Genomic DNA, 15,402 nt, shown 5'->3' on the forward strand with positions numbered 1-15,402 from the left:
AGTAACTTATAAGTTGGCATTGGTATATTTCATTAACACTAATGACACTATTCACATCAGATATAGGATGGAAAGCATACAAAACGGAAAAAAATCAACCAGACTAGGAATAAAATTTATATAGAAAACTTCTCTCTTCTGTCTTCTCTCTCTGTCTCTGTGTCTGTCTGTCTCTCTCTTTTACATGCATGCATGTGCACACACACAAGCACAGCTGGGATATTTGAATTGTCAACTTAAAAAAAATTAATAACAAAAAATAGCATATTAATGTGTGATTATTATAAACATTTAGAAAATGAAGCTATTCTAAAAGGAAAAAAGATGAAATACAAACCATCTAAAATGCCACCACTCAGCAATAAGCATTATCAGTGGCTGGTTAGCTCAATTGGTTAGAGCGTGGTGCTGGCAGCACCAAGGTTGCCGGTTCGATCCCCATATGGGCCACTGTGAGCTGTGCCCTCCACAACTAGGTTGAAATAACTACTTGACTTGGAGCTGATGGGTCCTAGAAAAACAAAAATAAATAAAAGTTAAAAAACAAAAAAAGCATTATTAACATTTAAACATATATACTTCAAGAGGCATATACACACAGAATTTTATTGTAAATGATATTTTTTACACATATTTTAAATAAAATAAGTGTTTTAATGTTGAATAAAAATATACATCATTATTATCAATAATGGTATGTATTTCATGGTGTGAATGCATCATACAGTTCATAATTTCTCAAATTTTTGACATTAATATTGTTTCCAGTCTAACAGCATTATGAACAATTCTGTATTTGATACATTTGTTTGTACATCATTTCATAATCCATTATTATAATCTCATAGGAAATTCCTAAAATCATAATTGTTTGCCCAAGGGTTTTCATATTTTAAAAGCCTTGATACCTATTATTACATTTTTACTCAAAATGAATTTACAAGGTTAAACTGCATTTAACACTGCTAGTGTACATTCAAACCAACATTTGATATTAACATGTTAAAGAATTTTAGCCCTCAAGATAAAAAAAAACATAATATTATTTTAATTTCTACTTTTGAAGAATAAAAGGTACAGAGTGTATTTTTACTCTTTTATTACTCTTCTCAATACCTGTTAAAGAGTTCTTTCCATTTTTTTCTAAGATTATTATTAAAACATAGCTAACATACAATATTATATTAGTTTCAGATGTACACCATAGTTATTCAATATTTATATACCTAAAGAAGTGATCACCATGATAAGTCCAGCAACCATCTGACACCATACCATGCTACCACAATATTATTGACTATATTCCCTGTGCTGTACATTACATCCCCATGACTTATTTGTTTTATACCTGGAAATTTGAACCTCTTATCCCCCTTCACCTTTTATCCCTTTTTAATTTTTCAGTTACAGTTGACATTCAATATTATTTTATATTAATTTCAGATTACACTGTAGTGGTTAGACATTTAATAATTTACAAAGTGATCCCCCTGACGAGTCTAGCACCCACCTGGCACTACACATAATTATCACTATATTATTGACTGTATTCCCTATGCTTTATTTTATATCCTCATGACTATTTTGTAACAACCAATTTGTACTTCTTAGTCCCTTCCCCTATTCCATCCTGCCCCCCAACCATTCTCCCATTTGGCAACCATCAAAATGTTCTTTCTATGGATGAGTTTGTTTCTGTTTTATTTGTTTATTTTGTTCTTTAGATTCTACATATAAACAAAATAACATAGCATCTGTCTTTCTCTGTCTGCTATACTTCAATCTGCATAGCATAGTACTCTCCAGGGCCATCCATGCCACAACAAATGGCAAAAACCCAATCACTTCCATGGCCAAGCGATATCCCATTGTATAAATGTACCATCTCATTTTTATCCATTCATCCGTCAATGGACACCCAGGCTGCCTCCACATCTTGGCCACTGTAAACAATGCTGCAATGAATATATGGATGGTCACATCCCCTTGAAGTAGCATTTTGGGTTTCTTCGGATAAATACCCAGAAGTGGGATGACTGGGTCCTTCTTTGTCTCTTGTTATAGCCATTGTTTTAAAATCTGTTTTGTCTGGTATAAGTATGGCTACTACAGCTTTTTGTTTCTGTTTTCACGAAATATCTTTTTCCACTCCTTTGCTTTCCATCTGTATGTGCCTTTCAAACTAAAGTGATTCTCTCGTAGGCAGCATATATAATGGTTTTGTTTCTTATCCATTCAGCCCTCCTAGGTCTTTTGAGTGCAGCATTTACTCCACTTACATTGAAAGTAATTGTTGTAATTTTTTGACATGTAGCTTTTACCATTTTATTATTCAAAATTTTGATTTTATTCCATCTGAAAGAAGTCCTTCTAACATCCCTTGTAATACTGGTTTGGTGGTGATTAACTCTTTAGCTAGTTTCTTGTCTGGAAATTCTTTATCTGTCCTTCAATTCTAAATGATAGCTTTGCAGGGTAGAATAACATTGGTTGCAGGTCCTTGATTTTAATCACATTGAATATTTTGTGCCTTCTGGCCTGCAAAATTTCTGTTGAGAAATCAGTTCACAATCCTACAGGAGATTCCTTATAAGTTACTAGTTGCCTTTCTATTGCTGTATTTAGGAGTGTCTCTTTGTCTTTAACCTTTGCCATTCTAATTATAATGTGTCTTGGTGTGGGCCTGCTTGGGTTCACCTTATTTGTTCTGTGCTTCCTGGCCTTGTATGTCTATTTCCTTTGCCAAATTAAGGAGGTTTTCAGTCATTAGATTTCTTCAAATAGATTCTCAATCCCTTGCTTTCTTTCTTCTCCTTCTGGTACCCCTATGATGTGAATGTTGTTATACTTGATTTTGTCCGATAGGTCTTTTATTCTATCCTCATTTTTTCGGATTCTTTTTTTTTTTTTTTTGCTGTTGATTGGGTGTTTTATGAGACTTTGTCTTCCAAATTGCTGATTCTATCCTCTGCATCATCTAGTCTGCTTATTGTATTTTTCACTTCCAACTGGTTCTTTTTGTGGTTTTTATGTCCTTTGTTAGACTTGCTATCTCTTTGTTGAAGTTCTCACTAAGTTCCTTGAGCATCCTTATAACCATTGTTTTGAACTCTGCATCTATTATAGTAGTTTGCTTGCACCCATTTTGTTTAGTTCTGTTTCTGGACTTTTCTCCTGTTCTTTCACTTTGAACATATTTCTTTGTTTCTGCATTTTTGACTGCCTCTCTGTGTTTGTTTCTACATATTAGGTAGATCTTCTATGGGTCCCAGTCTTGGCTGGGTGGTCTTATGTAGTAGGTGCCCTGTGGGGTCCTGGCACAGTCTCCCTAGTCACCTGCTCCAGGTGCACCAGGAGTATCCCTTGTGTGGGTTGTGTGTGCTGTCCTGTTATAGTTGAGCCTTGATTGTTATTAGCATGTCAGTGGGTGGGATTGACCCCTAAGCTTATTGATTGTGGAGTTTGGCCATGTCCATAGCTTACACTCTGTTTTGGGGGGTGAGGGGTGAGCTTACCCCACTTAGTGGGATTCACTCCAGTGGACTTGAAGGCAGTGCCGTTGAGACTGCCCTTTGGGTGTATCATTGTGGGATTAATTGGGTGGTACTCTGCTGTGATCTGAAGCGAACCTCCAAGTATGTTGGTTCTGGGGACTTCTGGGAGGGGCTCTGGTGCAGGCTCAGGTCAGACACTACCTGTGACTGGCAGGGGAACTGATAGGAGCTACAAAGTGATTTGAGGCTGTTTGCTGCCTCTGTTAATCCTGGAGGTGCATGGGAGCGGCCACGCTGCAAAATGAGGACAGCTGCCACCTATACGAGGCCTAGGGTAGCTCCACAAAAAGCCAGGACAACCCGAGGCCTACTGCCACCTGCCAGCTCTTCCCTGAGTCCCTGATAAAGCCTCATGCAGTACGCAATTTGAGTGAGGTAGCATCTCAGGGAGTCATTACACTGGGAAGAGTTGTGGTAAACAGGTTAATGTAGACTCTGGTTTGGTGCCAGTCCTGAGCCTGAAGCTCCTCAGCAAAAATCTCAGAGCACACCATGGCCAGATGCCACCCACCTGGGTCCTGCAGACTCGGGTAGTTATTCAAGAAAGAGTGCTGGCTGCTCTCTGGGTGGGGCTGGCTGATCTATGAAAAAGTGCTTCATGTGTTGGTGGAGTTGGGTGGTGCACTGTCCCAATGAGTCAGCAGGGTGGAGCAGCAGAGCCCACCAGGCCAATCAGATTTATATTTGAACTATGAGGGCATGCTCAACACAGGAAAGATAGCCCCACCTGCTGGCTGCACAGGAGAAGGACCCCACATGGGGGAAATGGCAATGGTCCTCCTGCCCTAGCTTTGAAGCCACACATTGTAGTCTGCCCCCTGTGTGCCTCCAACGCCACCCAAGTCACTGACCCTCCACTGGAGCCCAACGTGAGTGTCTGCGAGTGAGAGCATCTGTGCACAGGACATTTAAGAGGATATCTGAGTTTCCTACAGCCTTCCATCACACCTGAATGGTTGGAATCCCCACTGTTTTTCACAGCCAGATGTTGTGGGGGTTCCTCTTCATGACACCAGTACTCTGGGCTGGAAGGGCCAGTGTGGAGCTGAGTTTTTTCACTCCTCCAGGGGGAACCTCTGTGGCCAAGATATCCCTCCTGGTTCTCAACCTCAACACAGAGGTTTGGGGTAAGCCTGTTTCATGTCTCCACCCCTTTTATCAGTCTCGACGTGGCCTCTTCTTTATATCCTTAATTATAAAACTTCTGTTCAGCCAGACTTCAGATGGTTTTCTGGGTTGATTTTTCTATAATTTAGTTGTAATTTTAATGTGTTCACGAAATGAAGCAGGCACAGTGTTTATCTACTCCACAATTTTGGATCTCTCAAGTTTTAGAATATTTTATTCTTACAACTTTGCTTGGTAAAATATCCATGATTTACATTTTAACACATATCACTTATGTCCTTAAGCTGTCATTTAAAAATAATTACTCATTCAAGATATGTGTGTGCTCAGAAAGCTATGTATAAACAATCTCCTTAATTGCATGGTTTTACTTCCTTATTAATGTTGATGTAAGAAATGTCCAAACCTGTAGAGAACTTTAATGAATTTATTTGAGCCAAACTGACAACAAATGCTGGGAAGAAAAATCTCAATGGATTCAGAAAATGCTCTGGAGAACAGCAGTTTTGCAGTTTATTTTATACGTTAGAATCAAAGGGGGAGACTTAAGGAGGGTTCCATGAAATCCAATGGTGGTACATTAAGGGGGTGGGAGAAAGCAAAGTGGGGAATTACCTGAGATTGGATAAAAAGTAAATGGAGAGACACTTACTTCTTTTATATTGGTAGGTAGTAAATGGAGACACACTTACTTCTTTTACGTTGGTAGGTACTTGATAATTAATAATTAACATTTGCAGCACATAGAGATGGTATGTGGGAACAAGATAACAATGAGGGGTTCTGTGGTCTCCTGCTCTGGTGCAGTGGGTGTGAGCTGAAGGGTCTGGAAAAGGGGATTACTCTGACATTCCAAGGGTATGTTATTTTAGATGCAAAAAGACAATAGACAGGCTCAGTTAAGGTAAAGATTGACCTTTGCTGAGGAAACTACAGGCCAACAATGTGACTACAGGCCATGACCCACTTTTAATTAGGAATTTTTATGTTCAGACCATCCTATGTGTTAATTTCAGTTTCTGAGTTTGTAGGGCCTGCCATGCTGGCCTCCCTTGAGCTTGTCATGCTTAGTACATGGTCCTGTTTTTACTCACATTAAAGAACCAGGGAAGTGGCTGAACATATGCCCAACACCCATCTTCAGCAACAAATATGGGGTAAGGAGACTTTCCACCTGTAGATGTCTTCCTTTGGTATGCTACATGCTACAAAAGGCATCAGAAATTATCTTGTAAAGCTTATAGTTTTGTCATTGAAGAACTTGAAGGTGGGCAAATGAGTTCCCCAGGTCTCTTGTTAGTTTAAGTAATTAGAATGAATTAGCAAGTTCAGGCATCTATGATGTGGCTTCTAAGACCCCAAGGATCACTTCAGAATAAAAAAATCTCCCTTCCTTACACAACCGAATCCTAACTCTTCTTAATAAACAAACAAACAAACTGTGAAGGAGTTAGGGGAGTAATGTTGCATATTGTAAAATCCTTCCTGCTGCTTTTAAGAAAGAATTCAGGACTAAACTGGGGACATCAGTGAATGAAATACTAGAGGAAAGCCATAGCCTGGGGAGGTGGCCTCTCCCTTGACTAAGGAAAGAGTTTACTGAATCCTCTGGAAGGGACTCTGAGCATTATTGAGCACCCATCTAGGAAACAACTTTTATCTAAAATCTTTAAACATTTTGTACAGTACAGCAAATTCCTGGGAATCTAACTTAAAGAGATACTTTAAGAATATCTTTAATGTATCTAACTTAAAGATACTGTATCTAGAAGAATTCAAGCATTCTATAAGCTATTTTTCAAGTGTTAGTTGACTGACTCTGTACATATTTACATTCACAATGACTGAATCAGTCAGCTGAACATTATTGTTTACTTTTGTTTGTAAGATACTAGGGATGAAGGTAATATGTATCTTCCATGTGGAATCTTTTCCTTGAATTTCTGTAACTTCTGAGAATTTTATCTTCCTTTTTCTTTCACCTGGTTTTCTTACAAAAGAAAAGAAGAAAACAGGGAAGGAAGGAAGGGGAGAAAAGAGAAGGAAAAGAGAGAGAGGAGGGGGAGAGGGAAGGGGGGAGAGAAATCCCACTTATTAATATAAAATTCTGTATTTCTAAAGAGAAAGTAAAAGACTTGTGTATGCATCAGTTAACAGGTGCACCAGGTAATGAAGTTAAGACTAAAGAAAAATAATTTACATTAGTATGAAATGTGTTGAGAAGTAGCTAGCATTTATTAAAGTTTATCCACATTTGTCTCATTTAATTCTCATTACACACAATAGTTTCATCTATTATTTCAACCTCAAAGATGAAGTTAGGAGGGGTTAGAACACATACCCACTTTCTAAATAACAGACTGAATTGCATCCCAGACAATCAGTTCCACAGCAGACTCTCTTAATCACTAGTCTATGATGAGACTATGTCTCTAAGAAATACTCTATTAAGAAATTATTTTAAGACTAACATTGGAACGAGCTGAGTTCATATAGGAGAAAAAACAGGGTAATATCACATTTGTAGTAATATAAGCTGCCATTGCAAGGAAAAGCAACACATTCAGAATTGGGATTAACAAAAGAAAACCTGTACTTTCTGTCCATGCACTTTTAGTTGAAGTGGTCCCTGATTTACCTTAAAGAAAAAAATGGCTAAGAAAACTTTAGAAACCACATAAATACCTATATGAATATATCAAGAGAAATCCCAGTAGTTCACCATTGGATGGAATTCACCTTCAGTTAGCTACAGGCAGAAGAAGATCTGTGGTCTTTTTGCAAATAAGCAAAAAAGTACTTAAATGTGAATTCTGTTTAAAGATAAAAGGAAATATGTGGATTTACAGGAAGCTTTGTAATTTTATTCAATTCCAATTAGATAGAAAAAACGACACTCCACATTTTCTGTGTAGAACCACATTATTAAGCGTTTTCCTTACTGGTTAAATTGTTGGAGAGTAAAGGCTGAAAAAAAATTCTCAAAGAGAGGCTGCAATTGTTTTCACTCCCGAGGGATAGTGATACCATTTCTATGGTTAGCACTAGAGAAAGAATGAAGACATTTGTTTTTCTAAACTTATTAAGTAGGCCAAATTGTCATTTGGTTAAGTAAGAGGATAGTATTCAATGCCTCTGGTGGAATTAAGGGGTGATATTTTTTGACCTACAAAGGCAGTGCAGTGTACCAAATAGAGGCTGGAATTGGAAAACACTGAGACATATGTTTCCATGCTGTTTTCACAATTTGTAAAATAGGCAAATCACTGAACTCCTCTGAGCCTCAATTTCCTTTTCCTTAGAATGGGAGACATCAACCCCCCCCCCACACACACACACACACAGACCTCAGAGACCTCTGCTACCACCTGACTGCTAACATGAAATAGCATGGTTACTGCTTCTCTACCCACCATAGTTCCTTTTTTGATATTTACTCATTTCTCATTTTAACGTTTCTGGCCTTGGAATATTTCTTACAATTAATGCCGATATGTATATATGTAATGTGGTAATTTGTTCCCTTTTTTATTTCTTGAAGAGCTGTTATTAAATCGCTGGTGTGTCTTACAATGACTAACATCTCAAAGTTGAGGAAACACAGAATTCAAAGACACTAACATGAACACTATATTTACTGGCACTCAGTGGGAAAAGTCAATTCATGCAAAAGTATTATTTGTTGATGAGCAGAATATTTTTATTATCTCTTACAGTGAAAAATTTTTTAACATACCAAGATTTTCTTCATTAAATAACAAGTGTTGGCCTCCATAACTAATATAAGAAGTTGTATTATCTCTATTTTACAAATGAGCCAACAGTTGTAGACAGTTTCACAAAGTATGTCCTTCTATTTTTTACAGGAACCCATTGTGCTCACTCTTCTATAAATAAGGACTTAGCTGAGGCTGCTGTTGAAATAATTTAAATGAAAGATAAATGGAAGCAGTGGGACTGTACAAGAAGGGAGAGAATAGGAATATTTAAAGATAAAATCCACAAAATTCAGTAGCAGAATGGATGTGTGCCTTAAGGAAGCAAAGAGCATTTCCACACAGTGCAACTTTGTAGGTGTCTATAATAAGAGGGAAAAATGAAAAATATATATATAGATAAATAGGTATGTGCATATACACACGTATACATATATACATCTGCATGTCTATTTGCTATACATATTTCCCTTATTATTATGTGTGTACATATGTATATATATATATATACACACACATATATATACACATATATACATACATACACATGCACATGTTATATATGGACAACTGCAAAACAGTGCAAAAAAGTAAGCCACATCTGGGATGCTTAAATTTGAGGAAATTTGGCACAGAAGAATGTGGACACAAATTCACAAAAAAACATCCAACAGAAATAAGCACCAAAGGGCTGATTTAGAAAAGAAGGCTCGTTTTCCCAAGATAAAACACAGATAAGCTCAGATCCTCATAGACAAAGGTGAAGAGATTACTGTCAATGAAATTAATTAAAGATATGTGGAGGAGCAGAGCCGGTTGGGGCAGACTTTTAATACCCCAACTCCTACCTGGGTATACAGAGGAATTGGCTGTGTATCTTTTCCTTTTGAACAGTGGTTCTCAAACTTTATTGTGCACCAGAATTGCCTGGAAGGTTTGTTCAAATGAGGATATCTAAGCCTGACCTTCAGATTTTCTGAGTCAGTAGGTTTGGAGCAGTGTCCAAGAATTTGCATTTCCAAAAAGCTCCCAGGGGTGCCGATGTTGCTGGCCCTGGGACTACACTTTGGGAACCAGAGTCCCACACTACAGCTAGGAGAGCAGATCTCTCAAGTTTATATCTGCTTCTGAGTGCCCATTGCATTGGTGTGGAGACCAGACATAGAAGAGCAGCAGATTCTAGCAGGAGGTAACACCAGGACTCCACACAAAAACATCAAAAACAAAAGGGGTTGGGGAGCAAGAAGGCAGCCAACCTGTGACTGAAACAGGTAAACCTCTCAACGGAAGGGTGACAGTTTTTCTTAGTTTGCTGAAAGCTCTTTGCTCATGTAGGCTAAAGACAGCCACTACATGTAGAAACCTGCAGTAAACAGTTAGAGTCTATGGAAATGCCCATAGCAGAAATAGCTGCTCTCAGCCCCCGAGTAAACACTTGCCAAATACCTAAAATGACTAATTTAACCATTCATTGAAAAATATGAATAAACCACCAAAACTCTCTGGAAACTTGATAAAAAATAAGCTTTATATTAGAGAAATACTATGATGAATTAGCAAAACATTTCAGCCCAGTGGAAAGAGAGGGAATGCAGAACACAAGGAAGACGATCAAATAAATATACTGATTTGCATCTGCAGAGATTTCTAACATAATGTAGCATTTATATACCAATAAGAGAAGGCTATATAGGAGAAATCACAAGATGGAAAAAATATTTGAGACATTAAAGATATATCGGAGGAGATCTGGTTCCACAGGTAAGGAGCTTAAAAGTTGCCCACCACCCCGTCCTAATAATAAGTGAAAATCTGAACAAACTGACAAATCAACAACCCTTTTTAGATCCATAAAAGACACACATAAAAGGATATCGGTAAAAATCACTGGCCCCAAGACGCGGGAGACAGACAGGCAAACACAGGAAGTCCTGGCTTATAAGAGCAGATGCTCATGAACTGAAACTGCCACCGGAACCAGCAGGAAAACCTGCACTGTCATTGAGGAATTGCTGGAGGCTCAGTGTGCACAACTCTGAGAGTTAAAAACCCCAAGGGACCCTGTAGTGGTGGTGGTATGGGTCCCACAATATTATAAGATTTACCTCCAGGCCTAAACCAAATTCCCACAGTAAATATCAGAGAAAAATCTCCTCAGGTGTCTGACAAGGGGAGGGAAACAGAATCATTTAAATATGTCAGAATTCTCTTTTCTTCGTAACAAGGCTCAACCTTAGGGGAAACTAGGTAACTAGAGCCTAATCGGCTGGGGTTATTAGAGCCTAACTGATATGAGGAAGGGAAATACCTAAATTCAACCAATTTTAATCATCCTGTTTCACCTAAGGGGCAGTGAGAAAACTGAGTAACAGTTGTTAGGTCCACGGTCCAGATGCACAGGCTCACTCAGACTGAGACCTGACCACAGGACGATAGAGCCCATCCCCTCCCCCACACCTCACCACCACATTACTAAAGGCCGACTTACAACAGTTCCTTCTACAGGTACATCATGTTTGGCTATCAATAAAAAAGTTTGTAAAGCATACCAAAAGGCAGAAAAACACACTTTGTTTTTCTTTTTCTTTTCTCAGCTTTATTGAGGTATATTTGACAAATAAACAAAAATACAATTTGAAGAGATAGACCAAGTATCAGAAAAAGACATGGAAAGAGGGTTGGCATTATCAGATCAGAAATGTAAAGCAACTATAATTAATATGCTAAGGGCTCTAATAGATAAAGTAAGCAGCATTCAGAAACAGATGGGCAATGTAAGCCGAAGGATAGAAATCCTAAGGAAGAACAAAAAGAAACACTAGGGATAAAATACACAGTAACAGAAATGAAGAATGTCTTTAATGGGCTTATTAGTAGACTGAACAGAGCTGAGGAAATAATCTCTGAGCTAGAGGATATATCAATATCAGTATATTTTTTTATCAAAAACCAACAAGCAAAGAGAGGAGACTGAAAAAACACAACAGATATCCAAAGACTTTAGAACAACTACAGAAGGTGTAACATACATGTATGTAATGGGAACATCAGAAGAAGACAGAAAGGAAGGAAAGAAGGAAGGAAGGAAGGAAGGAAGGAAGGAAGGAAGGAAGGAAGGAAGGAAGGAACAAAGAAAGAAACAAAGAAAGAGAAGAAATATTTGAAATAATAGTGGCTGAGAATCTCTCCCAAATTAATGTCAGACACTACACCACTGATCTGGAAAGCACAGAAAACACTGAGCAGGATAAATGCAAAACAAAACAAACAAAAAATACCTAGACATATAATTTCCAGACTACAGAAAACCAAAGATAAAGACAAAATCCTGAACTAAGCCAGAGTGGGGGAAATATCTTGCTTGTAGAGGAGCAGAGATAAGAATTATATCCAACTTCTCCTCAGAAACCATCAGGCAAGAAGGTAACCGAGTGGATATTTAAATGTTGAGATAATACAAAGAACTGAGAATGACATCACCAAGCTGGCAACATAGGTCATTTCTGACTTTGCTCTCCCTCACAGGAAGAACTAGTAACAACTATTCAAGAATGAGATACCACTGAGAGAATCCTAGCACATGGAGGTGAGACTGAAGCACCCCCTGTACCTCAGCACCAGGTGAAGAGGTCTCCCCAAGTCTCAGTTCCTCCAGTGGGTAAAGAGAACCCAAGGGAGACTCTCAATCCCCCGACCCAGAATTGAGGGTTGCTTTGTGGGAGCCCCTACTCTGACCTCACACAGCAAGCATTTCAGGGAAATCTGCAGAGCTCAGCCCCTGGAAATCTGACTATGAATGGAGAGTATCTTGCAACAACCAGCACAGTGATCTTGGCAGGCCTAGTTCATACCTGCAGTGCCCAAGTAGTAATCCCGACAAGTGGCTTTGCTCATCTGCAGAAACAAGGTGGGGGTGCACTCTGACCAGGGAACTCAGAGGGGTACATATCTACCTGATTTGGATCCTCAAATGAAGAGTTTTGCCAGCCCTCGTGCCCAGTTTGCCCACACTCAGGCAAAGTGCTGAGTCACAGCCCCACCCTTTGTGGGGAGTACCGTCTAGCCCCATCTACTCAGAAAGGCTGGTGAGAACACTTGAAAATTGTGCATCCCAGTGACACTTGAACAGAGAGAAGGGCAGACCAAGCTGATAGTTTTCAGAGCAAAGCCAGTAGCCCTGTTTGGCCAGAGAACATGGTGTATAGATCACCTTAAGTTGAGACCACAAATATGAAGATTTACCAGTTTTAAAACTGCTTCTTTCACTGTGCCCAAGTAGGAAATCTAATTTGTAGTCCTGCTCATTGCTGAATGAAGCCTTCAGCCTGTTCAAACAGGGAACCTCACTAGAGAACACAAGAAGATGCATTGTCCATTCCACAGCCAGACATATTTGAACAGAAAACACAGCCCATGGCTTCCATCATCTGTAGAGCAAAACCAGTGGCCTCACCTGTCCAGGAAATTCAGTGAACACTCAGGCCTGATTCTGGTCCCCCCCAAACAATAAATTGTATAGGCCCTGAGCCCCAGCCTGCTGCCCTGTCAGGGCAGGTAAAGTAATTCATAGCCCCATTCACTACTTAATATAATACCCACTCCAGACCATCTATTAAGTTTGACCAGAGATTCCAGGCAACTGCAGAGTCTATCCTACAGCCTCACACGTGTGGGGAACAAAGCCAGCAGTCCTATCTGACTCTTCTTAGCCAGTGGCACATCCCCCCATATCCCTGTCCTCAGAGCTCAAACAGTTGTTTTACCCCAAGACAGATTTTAATAGCAGGCCACACCTGCCCAAAGACATTACCAGCAGATACACCCAGAAACCCAAACTGAGCTGACTGGAGAAAAACTGTTTCTGCCAAAGCAAACCTGCAAAGTCTGGAAGATGAGCCTTATCACTCAAATGTTCAAATACCAATGTAAGGAATCAAGAATCCCAAAAAATCAGGTATATGTAATACTACCAAAGGAAACTAATAAAGCTCTAATAACTGACCCTAAAGAAATGGAGCTGTATGATGTCAAAAATTTCAGAATAATACTTTTAAAGAAGTTTAGTGAACTACAAGAAAACACAGAGCAAATAAACAAAATTAGGAAAACAATGCATGAACAAAATGAGAAGTTTGACAAGGAAATAGCAACCATCACAAAAACAAAAAGCAAAACCAAAGAACAGATATCTCAGAGTTGAAAAATACAATAGCTGAACTGCTGGATTCAATAGAGAGTTTCAAAAATCAACTTGAGGGCCGGCCTGGTGGCTCAGGCGGTTAGAGCTCCATGCTCCTAACTCCAAAGGCTGCCGGTTCGATTCCCACATGGGCCAGTGGGCTCTCAACCACAAAGTTGCCGGTTCGACTCCCACAAGGGATGGTGGGCTGCACCCCCTGCAACTAGCAGCAGCAATTGGACCTGGAGCTGAGCTGTGCCCTCCACAACTAAGACTGAAAGGACAACAACTTGAAGCTGAACGGCACCCTCCACAACTAAGATTGAAAGGACAACAACTTGACTTGGAAAAAAGTCCTAGAAGTACACACTGTTCCCCAATAAAGTCCTGTTCCCCTTCCCCAATAAAATCTAAAATAAATAAATAAATAAATAAAATTAATTAAAAAAAAATCAACTTGACTATGCAGAAGAAAGAAACAGCAACCTGGAGGATAGAACACTGGAAAGTACCCGAAAGTACCCATTTAGAGGGCTAAAAGGAAAAAGAAACAAACAAAAAAACAACCAAAAAACAATAAAAGAGTGAGAAATGCTTATGGGAATTCAGGGCACATTCACATTATTCACATTATGAGAATTCCAGAAGGAGAACCGAAGGAGATAGGGTGTGAAATGGGTACTAGATTCATTTGGGTGATCACTTCCTAAATTCTATAAATGTCTAATCACTCTGTTGTACACCTGAAACTAATATAACATTGTGTGTGAACTGCAATTGAAAAATTAAAAATTTAAATAAATATCAACATGCTACTAAAATCTTCAAGGTGGTGAAACGATTTTGATATTATTCTAAACACTGACAAGAACAACTACAAAAATATGCACATACATTCACACAGAGAGAGACTATTGGCAAGAAGAAATTAAAAACTACTCTGTAGGAACTCTGCGTAATAGAAGGCACATTAATTTCCCATGAAGGGATCAGCTTTTAAAAAGAGATTAAAATTAAGAATACCCATGATGTGAGTGACTAGAGCCATTTGAAAGGCACAATGAAGTAAATATGTGGAAAAGATTAAATGCATAAAACAAGGATTAGAAAAAATGGAAACTGTAAGAACAGCCATATTTTAAAAGGAACCAAATAGAACTTCTAGAAATAAAATTACAGTCCTTGATATAAAAAATCTCAATGAATGTTAAATAGCAGATTAGACATGTTTAAAGAGTGATTTAATTAACAGAAAAATTGATCTGAGGAAATTATCTACAACACAGCACATAAATGGAAAAAGAAATTATGAGAGGTAAGAGACATAAAGAAGAGAATGTGAATATATCTAAGAATCAATCTACCAAAGGCATGCAAAGTTTTCATAGAGAAAAGTTTAAAATTTTATAAAGTACATAAAAGAAGGCCTGTATTAATAGAGAGCTCTTAATTTGTTGGATGAAAGACTCAATCTCTTAATGGTGTCACATCTTCTCAAATGCAAATTAACATTAAACGTGTTTTTCACGGAGCTTACCAGCGTGGTCTTAAATTCAGACACATAAGGAAATTTCTGATAACAATCATGAAATTTTTAGAGCAGAATAAGGTGAGATATAAGTGGAGAGATACTACTGTACCAGGTATCCAAGTTGTAAAGCTATAGTAATTGGTACAGTATGACAGAGACAGAGGAGTGGATTTATAGGCAAACAGAACAGAAGAGAACAGAAGAGCCCGGAAGTGAACCTTTGTGGGATCTTGGTATATAACAAATCATAGTTTACAAAATAGTAAAGAAATGATTAACTACTCTGAGGGTTGG

This window comes from Rhinolophus sinicus, linkage group LG07 (assembly GCF_036562045.2).
Source record: "Rhinolophus sinicus isolate RSC01 linkage group LG07, ASM3656204v1, whole genome shotgun sequence".
NCBI classification, from domain to species: domain Eukaryota; kingdom Metazoa; phylum Chordata; class Mammalia; order Chiroptera; family Rhinolophidae; genus Rhinolophus; species Rhinolophus sinicus.